Source organism: Papio anubis, chromosome 4 (assembly GCF_008728515.1).
Source record: "Papio anubis isolate 15944 chromosome 4, Panubis1.0, whole genome shotgun sequence".
NCBI lineage: Eukaryota > Metazoa > Chordata > Mammalia > Primates > Cercopithecidae > Papio > Papio anubis.
The window spans coordinates 33447135-33466809 of record NC_044979.1 but is presented as its reverse complement, the minus strand read 5'-3'; the positions used below and the strand labels follow the sequence as shown (position 1 = coordinate 33466809).

Below are 19675 nucleotides of genomic sequence, written 5' to 3'. Positions count from 1 at the left end.
CTCAAGCAGGCACGATTGTGTGTATATGCATGCATGCTTTTTTCTATTTTATTTCCTAGTGTCCTTCCCTGATGACTGTCAGAAACTTCTTCGTAGTATATTTGTCTCTAGAATTTTTGTGCCGTATCAACTAGATTAGAACTATATTGCAATCAAGATTTTAAAAATTTTATCAGCGATCAATCTCAGAGAAATGGTCTGATGATTTGTACTACGAGCTTTAGGACATGAACTGTATGGCAAATGCATTACTTCCCTAAATTCTAAAGCAAGATTTTAAGATATATCACTGATTAGTAACAGCACTGCACATGGAAAACTAACACAACACTGATTTTCCTTTTCTTTGTTCAAAGTAGAAGTGAGAAAAAAATTAACTGATATAACAGTTCTTCACAGCAACTTGAGCAAAAAAGATAAAATCTGAGTTTGACAGTGTATCACAAAATTCTTGTAACAAGAAAATAAAAGCAGATGTTCTAACAGTTTGCTTGAAATGGATCTTTATTCCAGACCCCACAGGTTTTACAAAAATGGTACCATTTCTCAAGGGCACTGAATTATTTATAAATCACCACAATTTCTGCAACTACTGTATGTCAAAACTATTCAGAATTCTCAGCTAATCCAAAACCCTTACTTTATATTTGATTAAATTTGAAACTGGCAACATTCAATGTTATTCAAGGGCTAATAATTAACTGAAGAAAAGCAGGGATTAGAAGCTAAACTACTGGGTTCAGGGTTCAGATGTCCTCCCTCTACTGTCTTCTTCTTCACTGAAGCTGTATCTAATTACAATAGTAGTAATGATGATAATAATAGTTGCTATGTACTGAGTTACTACTATGTGCTAGTAGTGGCTATATTCTGTCTCCAGTCCAGAAAGGCAGGTATCATTACCTCTATCTTTAAAATTGGAGGGGAAAAAAAAAAAGCTCAATGGAATTAAGAGTTTTACTCCAAGTCACACCTGCTGGGTTTTAGATACCCTGAGCCTCCCCTTGCCATATATGAAACATGCACTCACACTGCAGAGTTTCTGTAATTGCTAAGTTCTGTTCTAGAACACTCTTATTTCAAATACCTGAAGGATCTTCACATCACTTCTTTGAAGTCTCTTATCAAATGTTACTTGTCAGTCTTTTCTTCACCACCAAATAAATACATACCTTCCTTCCCCTTCTCACGTTTACAGTTCACATCTCATCTTTCGTCCATTGCCTTATGTTCTCCATAGCACTGTTTCCAACTAGAAAAGGTATATATTTACTTATTGTCTTTCATCCCTAGAACGTATGCTGCATAAAGACAACTTTGTCTGTTTGGCTCATCGGTGCCTAGGAATAGGGCCCGGCTCTTCATAGGTATTCAATATATTGTTTAATAAATGTGTGAATGGCTTAACGAATACATGCAAATTCTCCTATTTCCTTTAAGAAGCACAGATGTATTCAGAGTAATATTTCAAATACAAAAAACTAGCAAGGTATACTGCAGAGAGAGGCTCCAGCTCCAGAAGGCTAACAGATGGCCACAGCTTCAGAAGATAAGATACTCCCCAAAACGCCAGGACCACTGTATTAGTCCTGGGCAATTTACAAAACAAAGAGGTTTATTGGACTTACAGTTCCACATAGCTGGGGAGGCCTCACAATCATGGCGGAAGGCAAGGAAGAGCAAGTCACATCTCATGTGGATGGCAGTAGGCAAAGAGAGAGCTTGCGCAGAAAAACTCTGGTTTTTAAAATCATCTGATCCCGTGACACTCATTCACTATCTCGAGAACAGTCCAGGAAAGATCCGCCTCCATAATTCAATCACCTCCCACCAGGTTCCTCCCATGACACATGGGAATTGTGGGAGTTACAATTCAAGATGAGATTTGGGTGGGGACACAGCCAAACCATATCAACCACCATCAGTACTGTATTTCTTCTTTGAGGAAATACTTAACTCTAACCACCTATTTTTTTAATTGAATTGTTTATCTTTTTGTTGTTGAATTTAAGAAGTCCGTTATATATCCTAGATAGCAAATCCTCATTAGATATATGATTTGCAAATATTTTCTACCACTGTATACACTGTCTTTTCATGTTCGTGATAACGTCCTTTGATGCGTAACATTTTAAAATTTTTATGAAGCTTAACTTATCAAGTTTTCCTCATTGCTCATCCCTTTTGTATCATATCTAACAATCCACTGCCAAATCCAAGCGCATGAAGATTTGCCTCTGTATTTCTCAATGACTTTATCAATTTAGCTCTTACATATAGACGTTTAACCCATTTTGAGTTAAATTTTGTATGCATGTGGAAATCCAGTTGTCTCATTATTATTTGTTGAAAAGACAAATGGTCATTTTTAAATAGAGATAGTTTTACTCCTTCCCTTATAATTTGAATGCCTTTTATTTCTTTTTCTTATCTAACTGTTTTCACTGTTGACTGAACATGTCATTCTTGTCAAAAAACTACTTAGCCATAGCAGTATGGGTTTACTGTAATCCCAGCACTTTGGGAGGCCGAGGTGGGCGGATCATGAGGTCAGGAGATCAAGACCATCCTGGCTAACACAGTGAAACCCCATCTCTACTAAAAATACAAAAAATTAGCCAGATGTGGTGGCACATGCCTGTAGTCCCAGCTACTCGGGAGGCTGAGGCAGCAGAACTGCTTGAACCCAGGAGGCAGAGGTTGCAGGGAGTCGAGGTCATGCCACTGCACTCCAGCCTGGGCGACAGACGAGACTCCAACTCAGAAAGAAAGAAAAAAAAAAAAAAGAGTATGGGTTTATTTCTGGACTCAATTGTACTCCATTGATCTCTGTCTATCCTTATGCCAGTACCACTGTTTTGATTACTGCAGCTCTGTGATAAGTTTTGAAACTGGGAAGCCTGAGTATTAAGACTTTGTTGTTCTTTTTTAAGGTTGTTGTGGCAATTTGAAGCCCCTTGAAATTTCATACAAATTTGGGGATTAGTCCTTACATTTCTGCAGCAAATTTTATAATTCTCATGGGGATTATCTTGAATCTATAGATCATTTTGGGTAGTATTGACAGTTTAACATATCAAGTCTTTCTACACAAGTTTCTGCTATGTAGAGGGCACTAACCACAGAAAGTACCAAAAAAATAAAAAAGAAAAAGAGCACTTCTTCTGACATATAGTTGGCCCTGTATCTGCAAATTTTGCATCTGTAAATTCAACCAACTCAGACTGAAAAATATTCAGAAAAAAAGTTTAAAAAAATTATACAACAACAATAAAAAATAATACAAATTTTAAAATATACAGTATAGCTATTTAGATAGCATGTACATTGCATTAGGTATTATAAATAATCTAGAGATGATTTAATGTAAATGGTGGAGAGAATACACATGGGTGATAAGCAAATATTTTGCCATTTTATATAAGATTTGAGCGTCCACAGATTTTTATATCCATAGGGGGCTCCTGAAACTAATCTCACGCCGATACAGAGAAACAACTGTAACTCAATTTTCTACAAGTATCTGTTACTTAATAAATGTATTTATATTTAACTTCTTCAGAAAATTAATTTATTTCTCATACCTCCCTTTAAGCTCTACCACCTTAACTTGCTTTTTCTCCAGACCACATTTCTACCTAATATTACTTTATGTAATTATTCCTTGCATTTCTTCATTCCCCTAAAATGTAAATTCCATGAAGGTAAGAACTAAGTTTTATTCACAGCTATAACCCCAGGACCTAGAACAGTATCTGATATATACTTAGTTGTCAGCAGTTGTAGAATTTTGTAGTTTGTTTCCCATTTACTGCTCCAGACTGTTCTAACCAACCACAGGCTTCAGATGAGATCTACTTTTGTCCCTAAGTGTTACAAAGTAGCCCTTCCAAGCTTACCATGATTATTTGAGGGCTACATGGAGAAAGAATTCCCCCTGTGTAAGAACAACACCTAGTTAACAAGTACATCTATGTAACAAGTAACATGTTGAAAGCCAAGTTTTAAGACAGTTAAGCTGCTAAGATGTTTAAATCACATAAGTGAAACTAGAAGCAGGAAGACCAGTTAGCTACTGCAATGGCCTAGGTATGCGAGTAAAGGGCCATGAAGTAGAATAGAAGAAATGGGAGGGAAAGGGAAGGGATATTTGGGAAACACTTTGCTAGAGGAAAGACTAACTTTTCATTCTATAAATGTTCATACTACTACTAATGTACTACCTGTCAGAAATCATTTATATGTATGTGTGTACATACACACACATATATATGAAGTCACATATTTGCATATTACAGGGAAAAAGTAGAAATAGTTTGCTTATACTATATACCTTGTAGTCCAATCTGCAAAACAGCTGTTTTATTTCCACGATAAGTTAAAGAAGAGATAAGTGAAAGTTTTCCCTGAAATGAGAAAAAAAAATAGTTACGAAGAAAAGTCAAATGAGTTTATAATAAAACCAAGATATAAATAAAAATTAGAATTTTTATAGCAACAGTTTTATCTTTCAAGAAGTCAAAGTACTGTGTTCAGGTAACTATTTTAAGACAAGGAACAGTGCTGAATTCGTTTTTCCTAGAGGAAAATCAGGTCTACAAATACTTCAAGGTTTATAATATAATTTCTTAAGTAATCCTATTAGGTAGGTACTATGAGTTCCTTATTTTGCCAATAACTAGATCAACTTTCCCTGGCTTTGTTTTAATCTGTAATATTGTTCTCTAAAAAATAATAAAATGATGTTTGCTCCTAGAAAGAAATGAAAACTTAATAAAGATTTAGAAATGCAAAACAGAAATATCATAAATATAGTGTGGACAAATCTACAGATTAAGACGTAAGTACAGTTTAGTCTTTGTTCAGCTTCTGAAACTAACCAGCTCTGTCAGTTTAAAAAAAGTTATTTGAGTCTCAGATAAAATGAAGTGTTTAATCTGGTTTCTGTAAATAAAATTTAAAAATAGATCCTATTAGCCTCCCAGGTTAATATTCCAGACTTTGATACAGCTAACAAAAAATACATCAATTTTACTTATAAAATAGAACTCAATTTTACTTATAGGAACATAAATAAAAATATGGTTATCAACAATGCATAATGATTTACAGTCAAAAGCAAAAGTAGTTACATTTAGAAGATAGAAAGCTGAAAAAAGTAACAACAACAAAAAGTTAAACAATCTGTAAATCTCAAAACTTTTCTTGACCCAGCAGTGTTGAGGTGACAGGGCAACCAACTAAGCAGAAATCTGAGAAAAGCAAGGTACTTCTAATGAGAATAAAACAACTGTTTTATTTCTGTCATAAGTTAAAGAAGAGGTAAGTGAAAGATTTCCCTGAAATGAAAAAAAAAAAAATAGTTACAAAGAAAAGCCAAAGTTTATAATCACACCAAGATATAAATAAAATTTTTATAGCAACTTGCTTACCTAAATGACAAATGTTCCCAGACATCTGTAAGAAAAATTCATCTAACACTTTTAATGAATTGCTAGAGGCCAAGTATGGGGCAATGAAAACACATGGAGCCCCCGAGCTGCAAACACAGGGGAATTCATATTCATTTACATGCGCTTCTCCACAGACCTGACAAGGTTCAGGACAGAAGTAGGGCAATGGCAGCAGCAGTTATTGCACGAAAGGCAGGAAACTCTGCTTGGATCTTTCTCCTCTTTCTTTCAGAACAAAGGCCTTAAAATGCTGGGAGAAGGGCAAAAAAACATGTCAATCCACGACTATTGGTGGAAATCCACTGCAGCTGAAAGGCAAGAACAGGAAAAAAAAACTTTCTATCCCTGTTAGGGTGGGCAGGAACAGGTACATAGGTGAAAGGCCCAGACCTATACAGCTAGAGGCAAAGCAGGATCATTGAGAAGGCCCCACTCACAAGACCCGGGACCTACTGCTACCAAGACAGTCTTCATCAGAACAGAGAACATCTACCAATTAAAGGCTAACCAGTACCTAGTAAAAAGTAACATAGTCTACTACTGGAAGAGAAGACCTTGAGCAGGGAGAGAGACCTTATTTGAGGCAAAGCACAAAGGAAAGATCTAAAACTAAGGATGGGGAAGACAAAAGAAAAATCCTCTAGTCAACCAGCTCTGATCCTACATACAAAGTAACTTTAGAGGAATATGAAGCCTCTAGTGCATTGAAGAACCAACAACAACAACAAATCCCAAACCTAACTCTACCCCTGACTAGATGAACTCAATGCACCACACTAAAGGCCTAGCACAAAGAAAGACCTACACATGCCCAGAAATAAAAACTACCTCAATTTCCACTGTCCTACACAAGACGTATAGCTTTGAACAATAACAACATATGAGACATACAAAAAAGGCAAGAAAAAACACAAAGCAATCAAGAGAACCACAATCAATCAGATTAAATGACAACTTAATCAGGAGGGGTAAAGTTGAATAGCTGCCCTATATAAACTCCTAGATGCCTCATTTCAACCTTCCTCACTGAGAGTACAAGAAATCCCCTTCACATAGCAGGAAGACATCTGGCCCTCACTGCATCGCTCTGAATGGGGAGGACAGGCAGGGGGTTATTGCTGAGATATGCTGAAATGTAGCAGTTGCTGAGAATAATATAATTATGTGGTGCTTAACAACAGGGATACATTCTGAAACATGTGTTGTCAGGCAATTTCGTCTTTGTTTGAACATCAGAGTATGCCTAAACCAACCTACATGGTATAGCCTACTATACACCGAGGCTATACAATATAGCCTATTGCTTTTAAGCTATAAACCTGCACAACATATACTGTATTAAATACTGTAGGCAATTATAAGACAATTGTATGTATGTATCTAAACATATACAAACATAGAAAAGGTAGAGTAAAAACACAGTACTATGATCTTATGGGATGGACCACCATCATATATGCAGTGCATTGTAGACTGAGATATCGTATACACTGCATAACTGTGATAAGAGTCTGACTCTACTCTACAAATTCTGTTTGCTTTTAGGACAAAAATGAATTAGTATAGATATAAAAAACATAACACATCCTGTTATGGACTGAATTGTGTTCTCCCAAATTTCAGGTTGAAGCTCTAACCCCCAACAACTATGAATTTGACTGTATTTGGAGACAGGGCCATTAAAGAGGTAGTTTGGTTAAAAAGAGGCCATTAGAATGTGCCCTAATCCAGTCTGACTGGTGACCTCAAAAGAGAACGGGACATACAGAAAGATACCAGAGTCTCGGGCAAGCACAGAGAAAAAGCCAGGTGAAGACACAGCAAGAAGGTGAGCATCTGTAAGCCAAGGAGAAAGACCTCAGAAGAAACCAATCCTGCGGCCACTCTGATACTGATCTTCTAGCCTTCAGAACTATGAGAAAAATAAACGTTTAAGCCACCCAATCTGTGGTACTTTGTTATGGCTGACCTGACAAACAAATATACACTTCTTAAAAACTGGGGATTTTCTAAGCTCAGTGACCCTCAGATGTGCTACAAACTCCATGTGCACATTATGTACCTGGCCCTGCCCCCATGGGACTTGGGGAGGAAAGAAGAACCAGTGCAAACATGAAGTTCATGTTCCCTGCTGTGCCAATAAGTAATATACTACCTAAATCTATTGGGTGCCTTGCCTCCTTAACAGCTGAATCTAGAGAAGTATAGCATGTCAACCTACGAGCTATATCATATACTGTTGCTTAGGAACTATTTGAACACTTGACATTTACTCAAATGAAATAAAAACCTATGTTCAGATAAAAATCTGTACATATATATTTACAGTTGTATTATTCACCATCACAAAAACTGGAAAGAATCCAAATATTCCTACACTGGGCAATGGATGAATAGGCTGCAACAAAATTCTAATCACCAACAGAAAGAAATACTACTGAAAAAAAACAACCTGAAAGAATGTCAGATGCATCATACTAAGTGAAAGAAGCCAGATGCAAAAGGCTACATGCTGTATAATGCCATTTATATGACATTCTTGAAAAACAAAAATACAGTGCCAGGAAATTGGTAAGCGGTCATGAGTGGTTAGAGTTGGCAAAGTAGCTAACTATAAAATTCTAGAAGAACTACTTGATTGTGATTGTGGTTACATACACATTTGCACATATTTGTCAAAACTCATAGAAGTCTACACAAAAAAACAGAATGTAGCACTAAAATCCATTTAATAAAATTCAAAAAACATTGACATCTGCAGATTAGAAAAGTGTATGTAAGTACACAATAGAGAGCTGAAAAATGATTCCAATATGTAAAAGAACACAAATACCTCAATCTTTTTTTTAAAAAAATGAGCATTCTACATAGCAATCTGTTAACCATGAGAAATACATAAAAGGTATTTCCTAGTTTTAGCCCTACTAGATACTAACATGTTCACTTATAGCTAAAAGAATTCGTTAATAAAAATGTTAAAATTGGACAGGGGTGATAGCTCATGCCTGTAATCCCAGCACTTTGACAGGTCAAGGTGGGAGGATTGCTTGAGGGTGCAGAGTTTGAGACCAGCCTGGGGAACATAGAAAGACCCTGCCTTTATAAAAAAAAAAAATTTTTTAATTAGCTGGCTGTGGTGGCATGTGCCTGTAATCTCAGCTACACGGGAGGCTGAGGTGGGAGGATTCCTTGAGCCAAGGAGTTTGAGGTTACAATGAGCTACGATCACACCACAGCACTCCAGCGTGGGTGACAGAGCAACATCCAACTCTTAAGCAAACAATTAAGAAAATGTTGAAATTAAAAAAATATTTCATTAATATAAGTAGGAACAAAAATAAAATAAGAACTTAGTAAACTGTCATAGTATTTAACACCTCTATATCAAGCATACAAAACAATTAGATGTATGTCAAAATTAGATGCAGCTTGGAAATAATCATTATCAATGATATGTCAAAAAGGAATCAAATCATGGCACTTTATTAATAAATACAAGTATACAAGAAATATCACACTAATTGACCAGATGTAAAATAAGTTGAGAATGCTAACAAGCATTTGATAATAATTTAAATGCAATTAAGTAGAAAAGACCAACTGTAATTCATAACACTTCATTTAATAAGAAAGAAAATTCCAGGAAAATAAATAGAAATAAAAATTAAAAAGAAATAGGTGAGTAAAATGTGTTACAAACAAATGTCTACATGAAAAATATACACAAGCAAAACTGAAATGTAGATTTCTTTTTATTATCAGATATATTTTATCCCTCACTCCCTCAACTAAAATTAAAACACTCACTAAAAATGCATCCAGAATATTGGATATGGCAGACAAAAGGTTCAGTGAACTCAAAGAGAGAGCAACAGAAATTACTCAACTGAAAATCCTCTCTGCCACACAAATAAAACACAGTAAAAGAGAAAGGAACAGAATCTCAGAGATCTGTGTTACAGTATCAAACAGCCTAATACAACATACACATGTAATTGGCATCCCAAAAACAGAAAAGGGTAATAATGTGGCAGAAAAAAAATATTTCAAGAAATATTATCCAATAATTTCCCAAATTTGATGAAAAACACTGAAAAAATCCAAGAAGCTCACTTACCCACAGAGAAGAAATTCAAAGAAAAAGCATACTTAAGCACATGTCAGTCCAACTGCTTAAACTAAAAGATAAAATAGAAAGGGAACAGTAAAAAAAAAAAGCAAATCACATACAAAACAATAGAAGCCAGAAAGCAGTGGACTGGTATCTCTACAGTCCTAAAAGAAAAAAAAAAGTCAACACAGAATTCTATATCCAATAAATACATCCCTCAAAACAAACATGAAATAAAGGCATTTTCAAATGAATGAAAGCTAAGAGAAGTTATCTCCAGCTGAAATATATGAAATGGCAGATGTTTTTCAAGATGAAGGGAAATAATGCCCAGATAAAAATGGATCTACAGGTAAAAATGAAGAACACCAGAAATGGTAAATATGTCAGTAAATATAAAGACCATATTTTTTCCTTCTTTAATTTCCTTTAGACTCATTGTTTAAAGCAAAAGTAGTAATGTAAGGTAGAGTTTATAATACACGTACATGTAAAAAATATAACAGCTCAATGAACAGGGGAGTGAGTAAATGGAATTTCACTATTATAAGATTCTTATATTTGTCAGGGGAAGAAAAAAGCAGGACGTGAGAAATAACAACTGTACCATGGGGAATGGTACAATAGTAGCTGTAAGTATACCTTAGTAAGGATGCATATTGTTAGCACTATCATAACCACTAAAGGAACAAAACAGGTGTTGTTCAAAGCCAATGGAGAAAATAAAATAGAATAAAAAATATTTAACCCAAAAGAACTCAGGAAGGAAAACAAAAAACAGGAAAAACAAAGGGAACTCAAATCGTTTCACAGACAAACAAAACCATATCAATAATTATTTTAAATAAGTTGATTATGCTGATTAAATAGTAGGACTGTCAGACTGGATTAAAAAAACATGATCTTATTATATGCTAAGAGATAATTAAAATACTAAACCATAAATAAGTTGAAAAAGAAAGGAAATGTTGATACATTCTTAATATAAGGCCACACTACCAAAGGCACCAAAAATCAAAGCCAAAGTATCTTAACCAACAACATATACACATCTTCAGAAAACATTTCTTCCCTACAAATGCAATTTCAAAAAAAAAAAGGACCAAGTAATTGCTACACCAGATGCGCAGATATCAAAGGAAGGGCACAGAAAACATGAAAAAGCAGAGAAATACAACATCGCTAAAAGACCACAACAATTATCTAGCAATAGATATCAATTTTAAAAAATTCCTCAAAATGCCAGATAAAGAATCCAAACTAGTGATTTTAAAGAAGTTTAATGAGATGCAAGAGAAATCTGAAAACCAATACAAAGAAATCAGAAAATCAATTCAGGTTATGAATGAGAGATTTACCAATGAAACAGAGATCTTTAAAAAACAAGAATGAAAGAAAATGGAAACCATGAATTAAAAAATTGAAGAAAATACAAAATATATTCAAAAGATTCAATAACAGATTAGACCAAGCAAAAGAAAGAATCTCAGAACCTGAAGACAGGACAAAATTTTGAAATAATGCAGTCAGGCAAAAATAGGAAAAAGTATAAAAAGGAATGAGCAAAGCCTTTTGAGATGTCCAGGACTACATAAAGCAAACAAACGTATGAATTATCAGTATTCCTAAGGAGAGAGAGAGATTAGAAAGTTTAAAAAACCTATTTCAGGAAATAATCAATGAAAACTTCTAAAGTCTAGGAAGAGAGTTAGACATCCAGATACAGGAAGCCCAGCTATCCCGAGGAAAATATACTGCAAAAAGGACTTCACTATAGCATATTATATTCATAACGTGTAAAGTCAAAGTTTAAAAAAAATAATTTTAAAATTACCAAGAGAAAAGCATCTATCTAGTCACCTATAAAGAAAACCCTATAAAACTAACTGGACTTTTCAACAAAAATCTTACAGGCCAAAAGGGAATGGATGGCATTTTCAAAGTGCTAGAAAAAAAGGAAAAAAAAAAGTAAGCCAAAATTTTATATACTGCCAGAAGAAGCTTAATAAAAGAGATATAAAAAATTTCCTAGACAAGCAAACAATGTGGGATTCAGTAGAGAAAAAAGTAGAAAGATCACAAATTAACACACTAGCATCACACCTCAGTGAAACTAGAAAAAAAAAAGAACAAATTAAACTCAGAGTTAGCAGAAGCAAAGAAATAACAAAGATCAGAGCAAAACTAAATGAACAAGAACCAAAAACAACAACAAAAACACCCAAAGGATCAATGAGACAAAAAGTTGGTTATTTAAAGAGAGAAACAAAATTGATGAACTATCAGCTAGACTAACCAAGAAAAGGAGAGAAGAGATCCAAATAAAATTAGAGAGGAAAAAGGAGACATTACAACTGATACCACAGAAATTCTAAAGGTAATCAGAGACTATTAGGTATAACTATATGCCCATAAACTAGAAAACATAGAAAAAATGGATAAATTGTTGGTGTTATGCCCAGACCGTTTGTTCCCCAAAGAACACCACCAGAGTTCAGAGTCGAAGCCAAGCGGCAAGGATCTTTTACTGCAAGTTCGAACTTGGTCCCTCCCTTCCACAGCATACAAGAGGGCCTCGAACAATGCGAGTGCTTGCTTTTTATAGCCCGATGTAAACAGGATATGTAAAGTTACAGGGGAACAAGGGAATTCTTTTGGTTACAACATTACAATTGGTTAACATTATACATTTAGCATTTTTTATTGGTTCCCGCTGTGCCCTTATCGGAGATTTCCCAGGTGGTGTTTTTCTAAAGTTGAGAGAGATATGGAGGAATGTGTTTGTGCTGGGCTCAGGAAGTTGGGAGATATATGGAGGAATGTGCCTGGTTTCTTTTCACTGGAAACATATGACCTCCCAAGATTGACCCAGGAAGAAACAGAATTCCTGAACAGATCAATGATGATAGCAAGACTGCATAGTAATACAAAAAAAAATCCCAATAAAACAAAGTCCAGGACCAGATGGATTCACAGCCTAGATGTACAAAACACAAAAAGAGCTAACACCAATCCACCTGAAACTATTCCAAAACTACTGAGGAGGGAATTCTCCCTAACTCATTCTACAAGGTCAGAATCACCCTGATACCAAAACCAGACAAAGACACACAAAACAAAAACTACAGACTAGTGTCATGCGCATCCGTGTGAAGAGACCACCAAACAGGCTTTGTGTGAGCAACATGGCTGTTTATTTCACCTGGGTGCAGGTGGGCTGAGTCTGAAAAGAGTCAGCGAAGGGAGATAAGGGTGGGGCCATTTTATAGGATTTGGGTAGGTAAAGGAAAATTATAGTCAAAGGGGGGTTGTTCTCTGGCAGGCAGGAGTGGGGGGGTCACAAGGTGCTCAGTGGGGGAGCTTTTTGAGCCAGGATGAGCCAGGATGAGCCAGGAAAAGGAATTTCACAAGATAATATCATCCCTTAAGGCAAGGACTGGCCATTTTCACTTCTTTTGTGGTGAAATGTCATCAGTTAAGGCAGGGCATTTGCACTTCTTTTGTGATTCTTCAGTTACTTCAAGCCATCTGGGCGTATACGTGCAAGTCACAGGGGATGCGATGGCTTGGCTTGGGCTCAGAGGTCTGACAACTAGTATCTCTGATGACAGACACACAAAATTATCAACAAAATAATAGCAAATTGAATCCAACAGCATGTCAAAAAGATCACACACCACGATCAAGTGAGACTTATCTCAGGGATGCAAGGATAGTTCAACATACACAAATCAGTAAGTGTCATACACCACATAAACAGAATTAAGGACAAAATCCAGATGATCATCCCAACCAATGAAGAAAAAGCATTTGACAAAATTCATCTTCCATTCATGACAAAACTCCTCAACAAACCAGACACAGAAGGAACATCCCTCAACATAATAAAGGCCACGTATGACAAATCCACAGCCAACATAATACTGAATTGGGGAAAGGTTGAAAAGATTCCGTCTAAGAATTGGAACAAGATAAGGATACCCACTTTCACCACTCTTATTCAATATAGTACTGCAAGTCCTAGCCAGAAAAATCAGGCAAGAGAAAAAAAGAAAAGGCATCCAAATTGGAAAAGAAGTAGTAAAATTATCATGGTTGGCTAATGATATGATCTTGTATACAGAAAACCCTCAAGACTCCAACAAAAATCTCTTAGATTGATAAATTAAGTAAAGCTTCAGGATACAATATCAATGTACAAAAATCAGTAATGTTTCTATACACCAATAAAAAGCTAGCTGAGGATCAAGAATGTAATCCCATTCACAATAGCTGCAAAAATAAAATAAAATACCTAGGAATATACTTAACTAACAAGGTGAAAGATCTCTGCAAGGAAAACTACAAAGGACGGATGAAAGAAATTGCAAACAACATTAAAAAAATGGAAAAACATCTCATGCTGGTGGATCAGAAGAATTAATATTATTAAAATGAACATACCGCCCAAAACTACAGGTTCGATGCAAACCTTATCAAATTACTGATGTCATTCTTCACAGAATTAGAAGAAAACAATGATAAAGTTCATATGGAACCAAAAAAGAGGCCAAATTGCCGAAGCAATTCTAATCAAAAAGAACAATGGTGGAGGTACACATTGCCTCACTTCAAAACATATTACAAGGCAACCAAAATAGTATGGTAGTAGTATAAAAATGGAGACACAGATAAATGGAACAAAACAGAGAAACGAGAAATAAAGTCACATACTTACAGCCAACTGATCTATGACAAAGATGGCAAGAACACTACACTGGGGAAAAGACAAACTTTTCAATTAATGGTGCTGGGAAAACTGGATTGCCACATGCAGAAGAGTGAAACTGGACTCGTATATGTCACCATATATGAAAATAAACTTGATGGATTAAACATTTAAATGCAAGACCCAAAACTATAAAAATACTAGAAGAAAACCTAGGAAAAACTCTTTTAGATAGATATTGGTTTAGGCAAACAATTCATGACTGTAGGGGTGGCCTGCCCCTCCACACCTGTGGGCGTTTCTCGTTAGGTGGAATGAGAGACGTGAGAAAAGAAATAAGACACAAAGTATAGAGAAAGAAAAAGTGGGCCCAGGGGACCTGCGCTCAGCATGCAGAGGACCCATGCCGGCACCGGTCTCTGAGTTCCCTCAGTATTTACTGATCATTATCTTTACCATCTTAGAAAAAGGGAAGTGACAGGATAATAGGATCAATCGTAGGGAGAAGGTCAGCAGTAAGACAGGTGACTAAAGATCTCTGACAGAAGTTTAAGGAAAAATGCTGTGCCTTGATATGCATATGTAAACATCTCCATAAACCTTTTTAGTGCATAAAGAGCAGCATGACGCTAGCAAGTCCCGCCTTTCGCCCTAAGGCAGTTTTCTCCTTTCTCAGTAAAGGGAACAGACAATCGGGTTTTACACCGAGATGTTGTTCCATTGCCCAGGGATGGGCAGGAGACAGATGCTTTTCTCTATCTCAATTGCCAAGAGGCTTCTTTCCTCTTACACTAGTCCTCCTCAGCACAGACCCTTCACGGGTATCAGGCTGGGGGACGATCAGATCTTTCCCTTCCCACGAGGCCATATTTCAGACTATCACATGGGGAGAAACCTTGGACAATACTTAGCTTTCCTAGGCAGAGGTACCTGCGACCTTTGGCAGTGTACGTGTCCGAGTACTTGACATTAAGAGAATGGTGATGACTTTTAACCAGCAAGCTGCCTTCAGGCACTTGTTTAACAAAGCACACCCTGCACAGCCCAAAATCCGTTAAACCTTGAGTCACCACAGCACATGTCTCTTGCAAGGACAAGGTTGGGGGTAGGGTCACAGATTAACAGCATCAAAATACAGAACAAAATGGAGTCTCTTATGTCTACTGCTTTCTATATAGACACAGTAACAGTCTGATCTTTCTTTTCTTTTCCCCACAATGACTAAGACCTCAAAAGTGCAGGCAATAAAAACACAAATAGACAAATGGAACTTAATTAAATTAAAAAGCTTCTGTGCTACAAAAGAAATACTCAGAATGAACAATCTCTGGAATGAGAGAAAATATTTGCAAACTATGCATTCAACAGGGGACTAATATCCAGATTTTACAAGAGACTCAACCAAAAAACCCCAAATAATCCCATAAAAAAGTAGGCTAAGGACATGAATAGACATTTTTCAAAAGAAGATAAACAGCCAGCGAGCACATGAGAAAATTTTCAATATAACTAATCATCAGTAAAATGCAGATTAAACCACAATGAAATACCACCTTACACCAATCAGAATGGGTACTAAAAAGACAAAAACATGACATTGGGGTGCAAAGAAAAAGGAACTGTTATACGCTGTTGGCGAGAACACACATTACTACAACCTCTATGGAAAACAGTACAGTGAGTTCTCAAAGAACTAAAAGTAGAACTACCATTTGATCCAGCAATCCCACTACTGGGTATCTACCCAAAGGAAAAGAAATCATTAAATAAAAAAGAGACCTGCACTCATATGTATACCACAGTGGTATTCAAAATCACAAAGATATGGAATCAACCAAAGTGTACATCAATGGAGGACTGGATTTAAAAAGTCATATATATACACAATACTATTTAGACATTAAAAAGAATGAAATTGTCTTTCACAGCAACATAGATAGAAATGGAGACCTTTATCTTAAATGAAACAACTGAGACACAAAGAGAAATACTGCATGTTCTCACTCAAAAATGTAAGCTAAATAATGAGTACACATGGAAGCAGAGTGTAGAGAGATGGACAATGGAAACTTGGAGGGGTAGGGGATTAGCAGTGGAGTGGATGATGGGAGGTTGCTTGGTGGGTACAAGCTACATTGCTCCAGGGACAGATGCACTGAAGGCACTTACTTCACCACAATGCTATATATCAATGTAGCAAAACTGCACTTGTTTCCCATACATATTTACAAAACAAATTTTTAAAAAATTGCTTAAATTATCAAAAGTATCACAACTCATTTCTTGAAAGACATTTTCTGCTTTCATTTTTCACCTGACATTCAATCCTCACACTACTGAAAAATGAATTTGCTTCTTAGTGTTTAAACAAAACTAACCTTTCCAAGTGATCAATAATTTCTTGGTTATTAGAATGAACAGATACTTTTCAGACCTTTGAGCATCTAATAGCAACATAATGCTCTGGTTAGTGGCAAAGACAATGGGCATGTAAATCACTGCTCAGCCACTTACTGGCTATTAGACCTTGAATAAATTACTGAACCTGTGTTTGTTTTCCAGCTATAAAATGAGAATAATACTTAGGGTTCTCAGGATTAAGAGATTACATATACAAAGCATTTAGGAGAGTGCCTACTAAACAGCAATCTATACAAGTGTTACTGAAACGTGCTTTCTTACGTATCAAAGACACCACTCTCTCCTGAGTTTCTTCCTCCTCCTCTAGACCATCTCTGCTTCCTATTCATGCTACTTTCTTTCACTGACTCCTTCAACATGGTTCTCTTCTCTTCTATGCTTTGGCTCAAACCCATCTAAATTAGAGACCCTCTGGGCCTCAAACTCCCCAATCCATTTGCCTACTGGACACTACTATTTATACATCTCTGAAGACCTTTCAAATTTGTCCAAATTGAACTCCCTAAATGTTTCTCCCTAAATGTGTACCCCCTATTTTCTTCTCCTGGCTGGCTAGAAATTAGAAACAGAAGTTTCCTGAATTTCTCTTTGCCACTCTAGTCTAATTGTTTTCTAAGACCTACTGATTCTGCTTCTTTATCCTGTCAAGTCTAAAGCAAATGATCTATATTCAAATTCCTGCTCTACTACATTTTATCAATACAATCTCAAGCAAATTGCTTAACCTTTCTGAAACACGGCATCTTTAATAACAGTACCTACCGTCATAGGTCTTTGTGATGATTAAATAATACATGTAAAGCACTTAAAACACTACCTAATGTACGGAAAAAAATGCAACGAATGTTAACTTTAGGTATTATTATTACTATCTTTTTTCAATCTCCTTCCCAGCATCCCCCCTGCCACTGGCCCAGATCATCATCAACTCTCATCTAAATTACTGTAATTGCCTCTTAACATCTTTCCACTAACCTTGCCTTCTCCAATATACTCTCTACCTAGAAGCGAAGTTTTTTGTACTCAAAGTAAATCATGTTTTTCTCCTGCTAAAACCTACCAAAGACTTCCCATAGTTTTTAGAGTAACATCCAAATTCCTCAATATGCACATAAGAACTGTTTTTTACACCAAAGGAAGGTACAGCACAGTCTGTTATCCCGTAAGTTGCAGCTCAACTTTCCTGATCTGTCAGAACCAAAAGCTCTCATGCTTACATATCACAATGCTAATAACACACCTATTAATTTTAACTGGAGATCAGGTGATTGTCAGACCCCACAGAAATGTGATTACCTTTAGTTCAGGGCCTATACTTCTTCATCTTTGTACCTCAGAAACTTACTCCAATGTTTCACGAATTTGTTAATTGTTTGCTAAATACTGAAAAACGTATTGAAATATTCAATCTCACATGTTACGACAAAGACAAAAACCATACCTAAACCAGTTCTCATGAATAAACTCAACATTAAAAAACTGCATTCCTTTTAATAGGAAAAAGCATTCTGAGTTACAGAAATTCTTACCTGAATATATTTCTTGCTATAATTGTAACCTGGCTGTAGGGATCCGAAATCTACTTTACGTAATTTACTCAGCGGCTGAACTTCAGGCACCCCATTGACTTCCTTTATTAATTCAAGTGGCATATCAGTTCTTCACACTGATGTCCAAAGCAAATTCAACTAGGGAATTTGACAACTTGCTGCTGAAGATACAAAACCAGTGTTTTATCCAAAATGCAGTCAATAATTTGCTCTAAGTCTGTTTGACTTAGTTATGCTTTTCCTTATTATGGTTAACACGGTTCAGGGTTCGGGGTGACAGGAGGATGGATTATTTTACAATTTTATTGCAAAGATCAATACAGGACATTCTTCCACGGAGCTGAAACTTAACCATTTTCTACTAAGCTGCGTATTTAAAGTACCTCTAAAAAGCAAGTTTTAAAATCTGTAACAATGTCACTACCAAACGCCTTTAACATTGTGCTTTAAAATGTAAAAGTTATTGGGGAAGAGGGAGGCTGAAAAATCCTGGGGTTTTTTTTAACCCCCACGGGAGCTGTAATATTGTATAGGCAAATTGTGCACCAAAAGCTTCGTACTCCAAGATGTTTCTGTGGCCTCCTCCCTTCACCCCCTAAATAAACTAAAAAACAAAAATTACTGAACTGAGATTAACTTGTGCATCGTAGGCTCCACCTTATTTACAGATCTCTTGACTGGGACACTCACTAGTGTCGATATCCAATTTTAACGTTTGCGCACCAACCTTCCCCCAAGCCACCTGAGCTCTGTGAGGGCGGGGACTTGGACTTAACTCTCTCTGCTCCTCCCAAAACACCAAGAAAGATGCTGAACACAGTAGGATCGAGATAAACACTCGTAAGAAAAAGTGTTTCTCTGCGATAATTACATCAAATTTGGATCTAAACTAATTCAATCCCGGGCCCCTTCCGTCTGGTACCCACTCAACGAACACACCAAACCTTACAAATTTTACTCACCGGCAGTTTAGAAACAACCCTAGGAAGAAGTTAGACGGGCGCGCACGTGACGTCACTCGCACGCTGACCGTCCAGCTCCACGCATGCGTGCAGGATCCCAGGGCATAGCTGCTAGTTCTCCGCCCGCGGCGGCAAGCTGTGTAAAGGTTCACACACTGACGGCGCCTGGAGGTTTGGCGAAATATTGACAGGATGCGGCGCCAACGGGAGCGTAGGGCCAAGGTACAGGCCCCGCCCAATCCGGTCACATTTCCGGAATTCTCGCCGCTCCCCTTAGCTCCGCCCCCAGTCGCTTTCCAGCTTGCGTGACGGGAGGCAGGTTCAGGGCCAGCGGGTGGGTCCGCTGGGCAGGGTTTCAGCTTCCGTTTGGTAGATTGGAAGCTTATGCAGGCAGAGCCTTTCTTTTAATGTCCAGTTCTCTTCCCGGAGGAAGTAGGCACCTACTGCAGTCTTTATAAAGAAGCATTTAC

The 19675-nt window shown here is 36.7% G+C and overlaps 1 protein-coding gene across 13 annotated transcripts in view; it reads right to left on the bottom strand.

Annotated features, from left to right (window-relative positions):
* POT1 (protection of telomeres 1) overlaps window positions 1-19394 on the bottom strand; it is a 113382-nt gene extending 93988 nt beyond the window's left edge. For 3 of the 13 annotated variants that reach the window (XM_031665187.1, XM_031665198.1, XM_031665190.1), the window contains exons 1-3: window positions 19206-19387; window positions 18223-18404; window positions 4334-4406 (exon numbers count right to left, since the gene is read on the bottom strand). The gene's annotated coding sequence lies outside the window, so the exon portion shown is untranslated. Of the gene's footprint in view, window positions 1-1172; window positions 1253-4333; window positions 4407-9570; window positions 10272-18222; window positions 18405-18870 lie in introns of those variants that run through there. The other 10 variants (XM_031665188.1, XM_031665191.1, XM_031665189.1 and 7 more) reach the window with 8 other exon arrangements.
* Between the last annotated feature and the right edge of the window lie 281 nt (window positions 19395-19675).